The sequence below is a fragment of the Chelonia mydas genome, chromosome 2, assembly GCF_015237465.2.
Source record: "Chelonia mydas isolate rCheMyd1 chromosome 2, rCheMyd1.pri.v2, whole genome shotgun sequence".
Lineage (NCBI taxonomy): Eukaryota > Metazoa > Chordata > Testudines > Cheloniidae > Chelonia > Chelonia mydas.
The window spans coordinates 198037016-198051816 of record NC_057850.1 but is presented as its reverse complement, the minus strand read 5'-3'; the positions used below and the strand labels follow the sequence as shown (position 1 = coordinate 198051816).

At 43.8% G+C, this 14801-nt stretch overlaps 1 protein-coding gene and 1 pseudogene across 4 annotated transcripts in view; one reads left to right on the top strand and one right to left on the bottom strand.

Annotated features, from left to right (window-relative positions):
- The window catches only part of ANKRD28 (ankyrin repeat domain 28), a 231293-nt gene that overhangs the window by 164617 nt on the left and 51875 nt on the right, over positions 1–14801 (bottom strand). The window lies entirely within an intron of this gene.
- LOC102933468 lies at positions 7258–9849 on the top strand (annotated as a pseudogene).

Here is a 14801-nt window from a genome sequence, read left to right as displayed (position 1 = left end):
TTCCTCACAATCCCCAGCATAATATCATTATTAATTTAACAATAAATAAATATAGTGAACTTTACTGCTGTGATTCACATAGCTGCTAGTGAGCCTGGCTAACAAAATGATCCATGAACCATAATTCGCAAGAGCACTGTATGAAGGGAAGGGAAGGGGGGGTTTGCACAATTAAGATGGTTTGCACGAGTCTCATACATATTCTGACATCTACAGCAAAGGAATGCCAGCACCATGATAGTTATTTACAAGTACTAAACTTACCTGAAATTTTCCTTTCTTCTATTAAGGTCTGCAGATCTGTTGCATTGGGAACGTCAGCCTTTTGCAGCTTAGGGACAAACCCAGTCACTCGTAACAGGGGAACATCCAGATCCCTGAAGTTCCCTTCAGTTCAGACAACTTCCACAGTAATTTCTACTTTCCTAAATAATGGATTGTGTTAACTGTACTTTGAATTCCCACCCACTATATGCTACCAATCTGGTATCTACCTCAGATAGAATATGGATGAATGCACATTGGGGAACCTTCTGATTTATTAAATGAAGACCAAGAGGGTCTAAGTAGTGGTGGGCTAAGAGGCCTCTTATTGCCTGCTTGTTCTTCCATGTGGACTGCTGTCCCTCTCCACACTCCATCCTGAGATGTGGCGGTGGACAACCCAGGTAAACTGCAGCACACGCTGGGAACAGTATCATGGATGTTATGGTATGGCAAACTGCAGCAACAGCTAGTTCCCACAGCCAAATACTTTCCCAAGCTTTTAGGTGTGATGGGAAACCCCATCCCCTTATTACATCTTCCCAAGGAGCATGAGGAGGAATGTACAGATATAGTTTGTCTAGGAGAGCTGCCGAGCTCCTAACATAACAGTGCCTGAAAGAGGCTGATCTTTTTTCATCATTACATATGTATAAAACTGCATAACTCAGATTAGGTCAGCTTGCCTTCCTTCCCTGAGGGGAAAAAACTCCCTTTGTGCACATACATTCACACAAAGACGACAGCACATGACTGTAGTCTGGTCTTTTCTGCATTGACCTGCTGCTATGCTGTACTCTGAATATGAGCTTGGAAAACAGCACTGATTTCATTTAGTTCCCTTTTGGAAGTCTGTCCCTATAATCCTGCTTCAGAGGAGAGAAGCAAAACTGGGTTCAGAGATTGCTCCGAAAGTATTTCCAGTGCCCATCACCCACCACTTCCTAAAGTAATGTAGGCTTACTCGCTCCCCTCCCCAACATGGGTCCCTGTTGGGTGTTTCAACATCCTGGCTTGAGGTTCAACAACAGACTCCACAAAATCTGTCTCTCTCTCTTCTTCATGGGATCCCCATGGGCCAGACAGATCCGTTTCCCCCTTGGAGATTAAGCAGCTCAACTTTGCAGTCAGGAGAGGGGCTATTGGCATGGGCTCTAGGGTCTCAAGCATGTTCTTCTAACTGGCATTGTGCCTTTTTGCCTACTCTACTTGTGGAGATAGGGGAGGGGAAGAGGCTTGCCCCGGAGGCAGTTTTTTCAGTCCTGCCTGCCTCCTTTGCTGCAGAGGGAGAACACTGCACTCTGCCCACAGAGCTGGCTGAGCTCCCTGTCAAGGTATTTGATGATGTCGGTGAAGCAGGAATCACAGACCCTTTCCTTTGCCTTTTCTTAGCCTAGCTTTCTCCATGAAGCCTGTGAACACAATCAAAAGGGGAAGCAGATGTGAGCAGACAACCTCCCCAGAATGCAATCTTCCAACATGAATGGGAGTCAGAAAGACAATGCTATTGAACTAAAATGTTAGTCATCAATCTGAAAAAAAGTTTGGTATTTTCCTCAGAAAAGCTCTCCAGCAAGGAGATCTACCTGAGCTGCTGGACACCATGAAAGCAGAAAAAAATGGAGGAAACTTCCAGAGGCAGAGCATTCCCTCTGCTGCCAATGATTGATAATAGTTCTGTTCCCACTCCCAAGCTGCAGACAGACTGAAGTACCACTGCAGTGGATCTGTGACTCTTGTGACCAAGAAAAATGTAATCTTTTCCTAGTTGTAACCATATCTGCCCTTCCCAAGGCATATCCCACATTTTCTTCTGGGAGTTTTTCAGGATATTTTTAGCTTGAGACAGAAGTGGTTAAATTTTATACAAATGTATGTAAGGGTTTGTCTACAGTACAGCTGGGATCCACGCTCTGAGATCGATCCACCGGCGGTCAATTTAGCGGGTCTAGTGAAGACCCGCCAAATCGACAGATCACTCTCCAGTCGACCCCTGTACTCTACCCCCGATGAGAAGAGTAAGTTAAGCCAACAGGAGTTTCTCTCCCGTCAACTCCCCGTGGTGTAGACCCTGCGGTAATTCGACCCAAGGTATGTCAACTTACCGCGGTAGTGTAAACATAGCCTAAATCACCATACAACCAGGAGATAATGGGACTCCGGACTGACCAGAGGCTTTCAGGTTGGAGGGGGTTTTTTATTATTCAAATGTACTAAACAAAACTGCCTTCTAAAAAGATAGGAAAACAATTTATTCATATGCACACTTTCATATATTAGCCTTTATAAATTTATCACAATAATAAAGTGATTCTTGCAACTGAACTTTAGGTAACGTGTAAAGAGTTATATTTAAAAAAACTGTAAAATCAGCTGCGTGAATCAGTAACAGATTATTATAAGTTTGTCACATCAAAGAGCAGGAGAAAAAATCTTCGTGGTTAAAATAAGTTGCTAGGGTTACAAAATGTTTGCCTTTACAACCCAAGTCTGTTTAAAATTCCTATGGAATTCTAATGTGTACAACAGCTTAAGTCAGGAATATACACCATTTCCATTTAAACTATTTGGGAAACAGTAAAATATGATTCATGTCATTCTGGAAGGGTGGAGGACAAACACTGCATTCAACTATTTAAAATCTTCAGTGATGACTCATGAGCTATGGGCATTTCCAGAATCATTCACTTTTTCAAAGTAAAAGACTGCTGTTGATTATTCAAGAAATTATCAGCAAAGATTTGCTAAACAGTAGATCTAGCTTTCAGCGTACCCATTCAATTCCTACAATACTGTAAATAGATGGGAAAGTTTCCTCAAAACAAACAAGAGTGGACTAGGTGGAGTTGAAACTACCCCACTTCAAATGTTAAAGAGATATAGTTGTGAATCTCTTGTCCCAAGGCTGCATAAAAACTTTCAAATTCAACATTACAGTTCTTTGATCCTCATCAGTAACAAAAGAATACCCTCTTGCAATCTTTTTCCATGCCTGTGTAATCACAGAAATCCTTCCTTTTGGTCAAATTTTCAGAAGCCAACAGCAACCTCAAATTTTCCAATAATAACAGTGTGAAATACTAAATGGATGCAGAAATCCAAGCTACAGAAAGTAGAAAGCAAAACCAAACTGCTGCCTAGTTAGAGAGATTTTTGTGAAGACAAAACCTGAAACAAATGTGCACTGCCAGGTTCTTCCCATGATCAGCAAGATTTTTTTTTATTCATGGTCTCTGGAAAAATGTCAAGTCACTCTTCCTATTAATGTTTTGTGAACTACTGTTCTAATCAGACTCTTCCTTGGAGAAAGTGTAATGGGTTAAAGATAAATGCCATCCATACACTTCATTAATACAACGCCATAATTTAAACTATATGCACAGTCAGGAAAAACAAACTTATGGTATCCATAGTAACCTTAGGTCAGCTTTTACTCACATGGAGTATTTTCTGTTCCTATACATATCAGTAACAGGAAATACCTCAAATTAGCAAGAGAACTAAATTACCATTGCTATGGATACCAACACTTTTTTCTCTCTCTCTTGTATATCTAAATTCTCAGCCTTGCTGCACATGCTCTACCCCAACTCACTTTGCAAACGTAGTGAGAGCCAAGATTATTAATCATCCCACATGCATTCAAAGCAGGATTGGTTTTGTCTGTCTGTTTTTGGGTGTCCTAAATTTCTTGGAGGATCTTAGGATCCCTCAGAAGCCCTCATTCCCATGACATCTGGGAAGGGGCTCCTTACTGGCAACAGCAGGTGGACCCAGGAGCAGGAAGTTCAGTGAATATAAGCTTCTATAGGATGAGGAAGCTTATCTGAAGCTGCAGGAGTGGAGGGCACCCCCCAAAAAATTAATGAGTGGGATGGAAAAGCCAGCATCTTTTCTCTAGATACCTCAAACCCCATACCAAGAGTCAATGTTTATTCCATATTTGGGAGAAGTGTACATCCCATCACCAAGATTTAAGGATAGCCCTTTCCAGCAAGTTATTAATTCCTTTCCTCCCTTTTTTGCATAGTAAGGAACAGAGGGGAAAATCTGTGTAACTGTTTAATGCAGTGTATTTTATTTTCTTTAAAGAAAGACTGGTGGTCAGAAATTGAAATAAATTCAGTAGGTATGAGACATTCCAATAAATGGTCACAGAGTGCTGCCCAAAGCAAGAAAACTGGTCCCTCGTTAGCAAGCATTCCTATCAATTGGATACACTTACTTTGCTGCCAAGAAAAAACTATTTATTTTGCATGGATCTTTCTTAAGGGCCCCTAAATAGCCCTCTCAACATCCTGGCAATAAACTTTTTTCCCCACTCTTTTGTTGGATTGCACCAGCAATCCATTATCTTTCTCCAAGATTTCGTAATTGCAAACAGCACCCTCCTTCTCTGAAGATCCCATAAAGCTATTCCTAAAGAAACTAACATCCCTAACTAGGAAATCTCTGTATGAAGAAAGCTTTCATTATCTTCTGGAGGTTTGACTTTGTGGCAAGTGTGCTTCACCTACAATACTAGCTCACTGCAACAAGAAAAAAGCTTAAATAATTATACACGTGTCAAATGAACATATCTTCTTTAAAGTCATTTCCATAGCTCCGCCCTCCTCAGAAATACTGTCTAGATAGAATTTCTAGGGAGATGGGGATCTAGGTAGTGTTGCATGTGTGGGCCTGAATATCCTCCCTCCTCAAAAAAGGCCATTTCTGTAGAAATTTTTTTCCAGCATACTGAGTGAATATGAATGCAGACAAAGGAAATCTTTCAATTCCCAGTGGACCAGCCTTATAGTTCAAAAACTCCACTAACCCTCTCTTCCAAGTCAGCAAGAAACCTTCAAGAGAACATTTCCTGACAGAATGTAGAAGTGGATATGATTCACTTGGGAAGCGGGTGGGGGGGGGCAGGGGGGTTATTAGAAACATTTAATGGATACACAGAGCATGGAGTACACAGACCATTTTAAAAAGCCAGTTAAAGGAGCATTACACACAGCAGAAATTCTACTTACAACCTCTATGAATTAGCAACTTCATTATTTTATTTACTGCTGTTTTATGTACTTTGTCACTGTACTGAGAACAAAACTTTCAGAGCTTGATTTTCCAGAATGAACACAAATATATATGCAATTATAGATACAGTAGCCCTGTGAAGAATCATGATATTGTGTTTGCAAAACGGTAGAGGCTCCCCACCACAATGTATTCAATTTGCATGTGCTACCACAATAATTTCATGTGTGAAACTGTAAAAAAACTAAGTGTCCTTTTAAAAATCGCACCAATTGGCAAAAAGATTTTATTATTTTTAACTATAGTTGAGAAACAAAGGACATCAGGACATAAAAGACAAGAAAATAAAATCAATTTTGAAAAGATACATCTGTATCTCAATACTCTAAACTCTCCCTACAATTCCAGGTTTATATCCTCTGAGACTGTCAGAATAATGGCTTTCAATTCATTATCATCAGGATTTTGTGTTTGTTACATACAAAGAGCACTTTTAATGGTTATTCAATATTTTAAGCCTTGTTTTACAAATTGGAGCAGGAGTTAATTTATTTCATATTACACTTATCCATTGGCTGACATGCACAGCTATAACAAATAGGCAATTTGACCATTTTAATTGAGGCATTTCATTCAATTCAGGGGTTTCAAAAATATCTTTCATATGCATTTGAATAAATATTAATCTGACATTTTATTTAGTAGGATTCTTGAAGAACAACATGTTCACAACACTGGCTACCGCATAAAAGACTAAATATTAAAAACAAAGATTAATCAATATGAAAATAGAAATCCCTTAAATCATGGACTTCTAAATGTCTGTACCCCAGATCCTACAGCTTATGCACATGAGTAATTTGCATTGAATTCAATGGCTCAACTCAAGTGTAAAGTTAAGCACATGCTTCAGTGTTTGCAGAGTGAAAGCCTAACTGAAGTATACATGGAGATTCTAGTTTCTCAACTAATCTTCAGTGTTGAGAAACCTTGAGAAAAAGGTTTGACCTGGAGTTCATACTGTTTATCACCAGACTTCCTTCTCTGTCTTCTCTCTTCTCCCCCAGCTCGTTCTCAGACACATGTAGCAGTTGAGAGGGAAAGGGGCACTGGCAGCATCACTGCCCCACAGGCAGGGTAGGTGAGGAGCTTTGGGGAAGGACAGGAGCTAACAAAGAACTGAATGTGAGGACCTGACAGGGCGGAGGACTAACAGGAGCAAAGAGAGCTAGTGCCACCCCCACATCCATGTTCCCTTCCAGAAACCAAACATCCCCATTCTCAAACCATCCTGGTTACCAATACCAAGCTGACTCTGGCTACCCCCACAAGAAATTCATCCTGTCCCTCAGTCTTTGAGAGGTGCAATGAATAAGGTCCTGCCTGCACACGCCGGCTTTCACTTCTCAGGGAAGCCTGCAAGGAATACCTGGTGTCAATCCAATGCCTTTCATCAATATTAAACATTTCTGGAAACATGGTATGCGTATTACACACCAAGTAGTCACATCTGCAAAAAAAGTCACATGGAGCTGCACAAAATGTGGCAGGTGAGTTTATTCGTAACACATCCCCACCAGATATAAACAGCTGAATTGAGAAAAAAGTTATCAGGCCTCATCTCCCCACTCTGTGGCAGACTGCCCTCTCAATGGGCAGATTTTCCATTCCTAAAAGCTCTCAGCCCAGTGAAGAGAACTGCTCCTCCTCCTCTTCAGGTCTATCAACCTTATCCTTGAGTAAAGGAAGACTACAATGGCTGGGGCAGGTGAATGTACATGTGGCTGGCTAAGCTTGGCTGGATGAGGAAGAACAAATAAAAGAGGTAGTAGCTCAAAGGGATGGATAGATTAGAGAAATGAGAAAGTCAAGTGTGAAAAAGAAAATCAAGACTAGAGAGACCAAGAGGACGGCAACGACAGAAGTTAAAAGGAGATAAATTCAAAAAACCTCACTTAGTTTAAGTTAAATATGTTGGGCATGCAGAAAGCAGGTAAAAATTAAACAAAGGAGCTATAAAGGAACTGACTCATCTCTTCTCTACCCCTCCAGTTCCTAAATCCCTTCCATGTGCACTTCTGGCTTCACACCCAACACTCCCTTGCACCTTCTGGCATATATATGATGGTTATATCTTGGTTTTTCATTTTGAAAATCTCATCACCTTAGCAAGAGTATGAGTCAGCAGTGAACCACAAAAGGGAAGTGACCCCCTCCTACAAAAGTGATGTACAGGGCTGCAGGGGATTATGCCAAGGCAACTGCAGAGTAAAAGACCTTCTTGGCCGGGAGGGTTGGGGGGAAAATGGGACAGAGCATTGCTGGGCCCCTTATCCCAGAGGCCATAAATCCTGTCTGCAGATCTGTATTCAGCATGCTACAGAATATACTCAAAATGAAGTATAAGAAGAAATAGAAAGTGTAGAGCAGCTGCAGCAAAACAGGCACGAAAATCAGAAAAGTGACCAGGGATACCTGAATGATTGTATGGAAATGACTTAAATATATGTCTGCTATATTATGGATCCCACATTGTTGTGAGCTACTAAACTCTGTAATGAACATTTTGGCTGCTGCAAATTTCACCAGGCAGGACAAAAGAATGATATGGAACTCAATCTACTGTTCCCTTGGGGAACTAAAACCAAACTCCATATAAGTAAACCTAGCAAATATTTCCAGACACCGAATGTAGTAGCAAACAGAAAAAGCTGGTAATTCCAGAATGATTTACTGCAAGTAGCTGAAGTGTAAATACTACACTTTTAGTAAGCTACTGACAAAACTAAGTTTTTTAATCTGCAATTAGTTCAACTTGACTATATTTTTGGTGGCTTTTCATTCTAGTTTGCACTCATATAACTTGAGCAGAAAAATATTGAAGTAAAAATCCCTACTTATCCTTAAGCCATCCTAATGGCTAATTATGGAAATTAAGGTATATTTCACACAATCAAAAAAAAATGTGATCCTACTGAATATTGCTCTTAATGGGTATGCTTGTTTAATACAAAAACCCAGTTTTCAAGCTGTGATCTCTGGCCTGATAGGTAATTAACAGCTGAAGAAAACAAAGTACCACTACTACAGACCACAACATAATTTGCATTCCCCATGCCTAATTCTCCATACAACTCTCTCTCCTCATACACACTATTCACCTACACTTTAAATATCATGATTTTTTTAACAAAAGAAAAAGCCCCCCATAAACACAAATTTAAACCATTCAACTGCACATCTAATAAAAAGTGTGGTAGCCAACAGCTGAATTACATGTCAGAGTGTAGCACACGAATCTGAACATCTTAAAGAAATTGCATTTGATTTACATTTTTATAAATATGACTCTAATGGGTTGAAGGAAAGACCACTTCATTAATTTTCAGCGTGTTTCAGGTTTAAGAATAAATGTATGCAAGTTCTGAGACAGACAAAACAAAACCCAAAACTTTATTTCCAACGTGAGCACAGGATTTCAAAGCTTTCCCATCAGCCCAAGCATATCCCACCCAAAAAAATCCTATCACTCACAGAGGCTGTAGTAGCAGCTGCCACCAGCTTCTGAATCTTGAAACTTTCTTGTTGCTCTACTCCTTCTACAGAGTACCACTGAGCACCTGATTCCACCAGGCACCTCGAGACTCCACCTAACTACCGATTCACTGCTGCTTCTATCTAGAATGCAATCAGTTATTTGTCCTGCCTCACATCTCTGAGCACACCCCCTCCCACCTGGCCATCCTGGAGAACGCCGACGTCCTGGCTCGCTACACCAGCAACTGACAGCAGAACGGGATCATGCCCATTGTAGAGCCAGAAATCCTGATCAATGGGGGACCATGACCTGAAGCGCTGCCAGTACGTCACGAAGAAGGTGCTGGCAGCCATGTACAAGGCTCTGAGCGACCACCACGTCTACCTGGAGGGGACGCTGCTGAAACCCAACATGAAACCTGCACCAAGTAGGACAGCCATAAGGAGATCGCCATGGCAACAGTCACCGCCCTGCGCCGAACCATGTTCTGCCGCCCGCTGTGCCCAGCATCACCTTTCTGTCCGGTGGGCAGAGTGAGGAGGCTTCGCTCAACCTCAACGCTATCAACAAGTGCCCCCTGCACAAGCCCTGGGCCCTCACCTTCTCCTACGGCCGCGCCCTGCAGGCCTCCGCCCCCAAGGTCTGGGCCGGCAAGAAGGAGAACGCCCAGAACGCCCAGGAGGAGTACATCAAACGGGCCCTGGCTAACAGCCACGCCTGCCAGGGGAAATACACCCCAAGTGGCCAGGGCAGAGCCGCTGCCAGCGAGTCCCTCTTCGTCTCCAACCACGCCTACTAAATGTGGGGTTCCCTCCCCCACCCCCCCGCTGCCTGCACCCGTTTTGTGGAGTCTAGTGTGGCTGGCTCCTGGCCTGCAGAAGAGCCGAGCTAACTCTGGAGGGGCGTGAAGAACCCAGGAGTCCAGGCCCCCCTTCCCCTGTTGTTGTGGCTGTGTCTCAGCTTCCGCTCCCCACCCCCCTTTCTGGTGACAGACAACACTCCAGGCGTGCATCCCATGACGGAGCTGCTGGGCCCCCCACCCCCGAGATCCCACAATAAAGAGGACACTATTTAAACCACGGGGGGGGGGGGGGGGGGGGGACGACAGGACGGGACACATCCTGTTTTAGTTCTTTGGGTCCTTACCAGTAGTCCCACACACATAATTTCACCTCTCTCCTTCCCCCATGCCATCTTCTTCCCTACCCCATCACTCACACCAATCCATTAGCTCATTTTCTTCCCCACTAATCAGAATTAGCATAAATCCCACAATTTTTTTTAGAAAATGACATTTTTTAAATGTCTAGCTATATATACCCACCAAAATAGTCAAGATGTATGCATGTCATACCTAAGATACTACATGACCTAATTTTTGTAATCCTGGTATTCTCTTGTCACTGTTTGCTCACTCTTGTGTTTTGATTTTAGATAGTAAGGTCTTCAGGGCAATGGGCATGCCTACTGTTTCATTAACTTCATTTCTGGATACTCAGTGAATATATAAATTATAATTTCTGGAAATGAATATTTTAGCAGTGGGATGGGAAAGTGATCTAGGAGAATTAAGAGAAAATGGGCAAAAGCGGTGTTTTAATGAAGTAATTTTACATTTTGCTGACAGTAGCTCTGCATTCATACTTACGAAGGCATATTTTCTTACATGCCAATTCCTTATGCTCTATAAAGCCTTCAGTTCATAAAGAGAGCACTAAAATGCATCAGCATGCTGATCTAACGGTAATGTTCTGCACTCATGGACAAGAGATAAATTTGACTCAGTCTTAATTTGTTTTTCCAGGCTAGCAGGAGAGAGGTGAACCAGCACACACGGCTTGTTTACACAAGTTTAGTCTGTACTAACTCACATTAATGCAGATTGAAAATGCTTGCACATGCATGATGCAAACCAGGGGTGGGCAAACTTTTTCACCTGAGGGCCACATCTGGGTGGGGAAATTGTATGCGGGGCCATGAATGTAGGGCTGGGGCACAAGGTTGGGGTGCGGGAGGGAGTGCAGGAACAGGCTCAGGGCAAGGGGTGCAGGAGGGGGCTCAAGGCAGGGGTTTGGGGCGCAGGAGGCGTGTGGAGTGTGGGAGGGGGCTCAGGGCAGACGGCTGATCATGTGCCCACAATGCTGCTGTGCACTACTTGGGCAATCCTCCAACTGCTAACCCACACTGCTTAGCAGGTATCTATGACTGACCCTTCTGTATACCTGTGTGCCCTCCACTGCTCCAGAGTTGACTGGATAGCCCCATCACTGTTTAAAAACTGGCACAGAGCCAGGATAGACCCTTTGCTCCTGGGTTCTAATAAATCAGCATTGCAGCAATATTACTTCTCTAGCCCTACAACATGTCTTGAGCAGCTGAATGGAGCTGTGGAAAGATCCTTGATCTCTTCGCATTCTGGAGAATAGCAATAGGGCAGGCAGCTCTTGAGGACAAGCACTACAATAAACTGTTTGAGGAGATCTCAAAAGCAGATGACCAAAAATGAACACAACCTATAACGGACAAGAACGATCTGTTCAAGAGTCACCACTCTGAGCAGCAATGCCAACGGACTTCAAAGAAAATACAGTGCCATTTCAAGCAGAGGGATGATGGCTATGAGGTGCAGTCTTGAAGTTGGAGGTACAAAGCAAAGGCTCTTGGGAACTTCAGTGATGCAAGATATATGGTGAATCTTAAACCAAGACAGAGTAGGAACATATCCAAAAGAGACGCAAGAAAAGTTAAAGTTCTAATAGTTTATAAATTGGATTTACATTAAACGAATGTGTCTTGTTCTAACTGACATCCCATGATAACCTCTCAGTGGCCCAATACAGTGCAAAAAGTGTCAATTCTATTTAATTACAGTACATCAGCCAACTTTTTATTTAACTACATTAAAGACTGTTAAAAGATTAAGGATGCAAAGTCAAGTTGCAGAAGCCAGAAGTTGGGACTGGACAACATCACTCAATCGTTGTCCTGCTTTGTTGTTCTGAAGCATCTGGCACTGACCATTGTCAAAAGACAGAATACTAGGGCTAGATGGACCATTGGTCTGACACAGTATGGCCATTATGTTCTTATGAAATGCAAAAATTCTGCTCCTTGTGTGTATTCATTATGACAATCTTTGGTTACATGATCACATACAATTTTCTCCCCACATGACACCTGCAGTGTACAAGTCCAAATATTTCCTTTCCATCTTATGGACCTGCATCTTGACTCTGGATTGCATGCCATTAGGGAGAGGAGAGGAGAGGAGAGAGGAGCAAGCAAGCAAACTGGCTGAAAAAAACTGCTAAAAAGCCAGAAAGCTCCTTGTTGTTTTCTTCGTGTGTTCTCAGAGTGGGCACTACCTTGTGAATTCTCTCCAATACAGAAGCAAAATGATATGATATGAATGATAAAGAATCCTTACCCCTTCTCCCCTTTATCCAGAAAAAAAAAATCCATTTTCTAATGGGACCATGTAGTTAAACTGATTTCCCTGCCATTGCATGGGCCTGGTGATTGGCACATCTTAGACTATCAGAGTTGGAAGGGACCTCAGGAGCTCTAGTCTAACCCCCTGCTCAAAGCAGGCACAATCCCCAATTTTTTTTGCCCCAGATCCCTAAATGGCTCCCTCAAGGATTGAACTCACAACCCTGGGTTTAGCAGGCCAATGCTCAAACCACTGAGCTATCTTGGTCCCTCCTGTTCTTCATGTGTGGCACACAATAGTTCAGCCAACTGAGAGCTTTAATACTTTATTACTTTGGTCTAATTCTGGTGGTTAGGCTTGGCTATTTTATTATTTAGTGGTCTTTGATATACAGGAGATCAAATTAGAAGATCTGGTCCCTTCTGATCTTAAATTTCCTGCCCATGACTTTGAAATTGCTGTGTTAAACTTATGTACTGGTAGTTTAATTAAGCATGCCTATGTTTCAAATAGCAACAAGAAAAATGAGCACTGAGATCCACTAATGTTCAAGTTTACCACCTGAAGAATGTAGGTAGCCAATTTTTGAAAGTTTAAAATAAAGAGAGGGGAGAAGGACCAATGAAAGGTTGCAGTTCTATGAACCTCCAAGCTAAATGGCAAAGACAATGAGAAAGTTTCCATTAAAAGATGTACTTTTTGCAGTACATTGGTTCAAAATGGAGGCTTCCCAAGATTGCGTGCTCATGTCGATTTCATTATAGGTGACCCACAAGCAAAATCCTAGGAGGTGGGCTCAGAGTTCACAGCTTTGCAGATTGGAGCATTGCTCTGCCAAAACCAGTGTCATCTCGAGCTTGCTGGGTCAGCACAGAGTGAAGCGAACGTGTGGACGGACGACCAGGTCGCAGCCCAACAAATTTACTGAATCGGCACCTGCAGAGGAAGGCTGCGCCCTAGTTGAGTGAGCCGTCACTACTTCTGGCAGGGGCACCTTTGCCAGCTCAAAGCAGTAGCGGATGCAGGCCGTGATCCAGGACAAGAGCCTGGCTGACACCATGAAACCTTTCATTCTGTCAGCGACAGCCACGAACAACAGCGTCAATGTACGGAACAGTTTTGTTCTATCAATGTAGAAAGCCAGCACCCGCCTGATGTCCAGGGTATGCAGCCTGCACTCCTCATCCGTTGCATGAGATTTCAGACACAGGACTGGTAAGTAAATATCTTGGCCAACGTGGACGTGAGAAACGATCTTGGGCAGAAAGGCCAGATGCGGATGCAGTTGAACCGTGTCCTTATAGAAGACTGTATAAGGTGGCTCCGACGTGAGTGCCCTGATCTCTGACATTCGACGGGCCGAAGTTACAATGACCAAGAAGGCGACCTTCCAGGAGAGAAGAAGAAGGTAGCAGGACACCAAGGGCTCGAAGGGAGGACCTATGAGCCTTCAGGAATCGTGCCATCATGGAATGGGCAAAGACTGACCTGCCTTGAAAAGGCAGGTGGAATGCGGAAATGGCTACCAGATATATCTTGACCAAGGACAATGACAAGCCCTGGAACTTGAGGTGGAGCAAGTAGTCCAGGATGTCCTGCAGCAAGGCCTCTTCTGTGCGAATGAGACAGTCCGAGGCCCAACATGTGAAGACTTTCCACTTCGTCACATAGGTAGCCCTAGTGGAGGGTTTCCTGCTGCCCAACAGAACCTGCTGGACACCAGCGGAGCACGGCCATTCCTCTCTGCTCAGCCACGCAGCAGCCAGGCTGTCAAATACAGCGCCTCCAGGTTCGGGTGCAGCAGGTTGCCGTGGCCTTAGGACAGCAGATCCGGTCGAAGAGGCAGCAGCAAGGGGGTGGCTGCTGACAGGCTCGGCAGCATGCCGAACCAGTGTTGCCAAGGCCACCCTGGGGCAATAAAGATGACCGTCACCTTCTCTTGCTTCACTTTGAGCAGGACCCTGTGGATCAACGATACTGGCAGAAAGACCAACTTCAACGCTCCCGACTATGGAATCAGGAAGGCGTCTGACATGGGGCCCTGGTCCCTGCCCTGTAGAGAGCAGAACATATGGCACTTCCTGTCCTGCTGAGATGTGAACAGGTCCACCTGGGGAGACCCCCACCTGTGGAAGATTAGGCTGGCCCCCTCCGGATGGAGTGACCATCCGTGGCAAGACGAGAAGGATCTGCTGAAGCCATCTGTCAGGACGTTCCTGGTTCTAGGCAGATGGGCCGCTACCAGATAGATGTCATGCTGTACACAGAAGTCCCAGAGGCTGAGCGCTTCCCGACAGAGGGCCGAGGACCTGGTACCGCCCTGCCTGTTGATGCAATACATCGCAGCCATATTGTCCATTAGGACCTGCATCACTTTGCCCTTCAGATGGAGCCAGAAAGCCTAGCAAGCCAGGCAAACTGCTCTGAGTTCCCTGATGTTGATGTGCAGGGCGAGGTTGTGGTGTAGCCAACATCCCCGGGTGTTGACCTTGCCCAGGCATGCCCCTCATCCTAGACCAAAGCATCCAAGACCAGGGTGAGTGA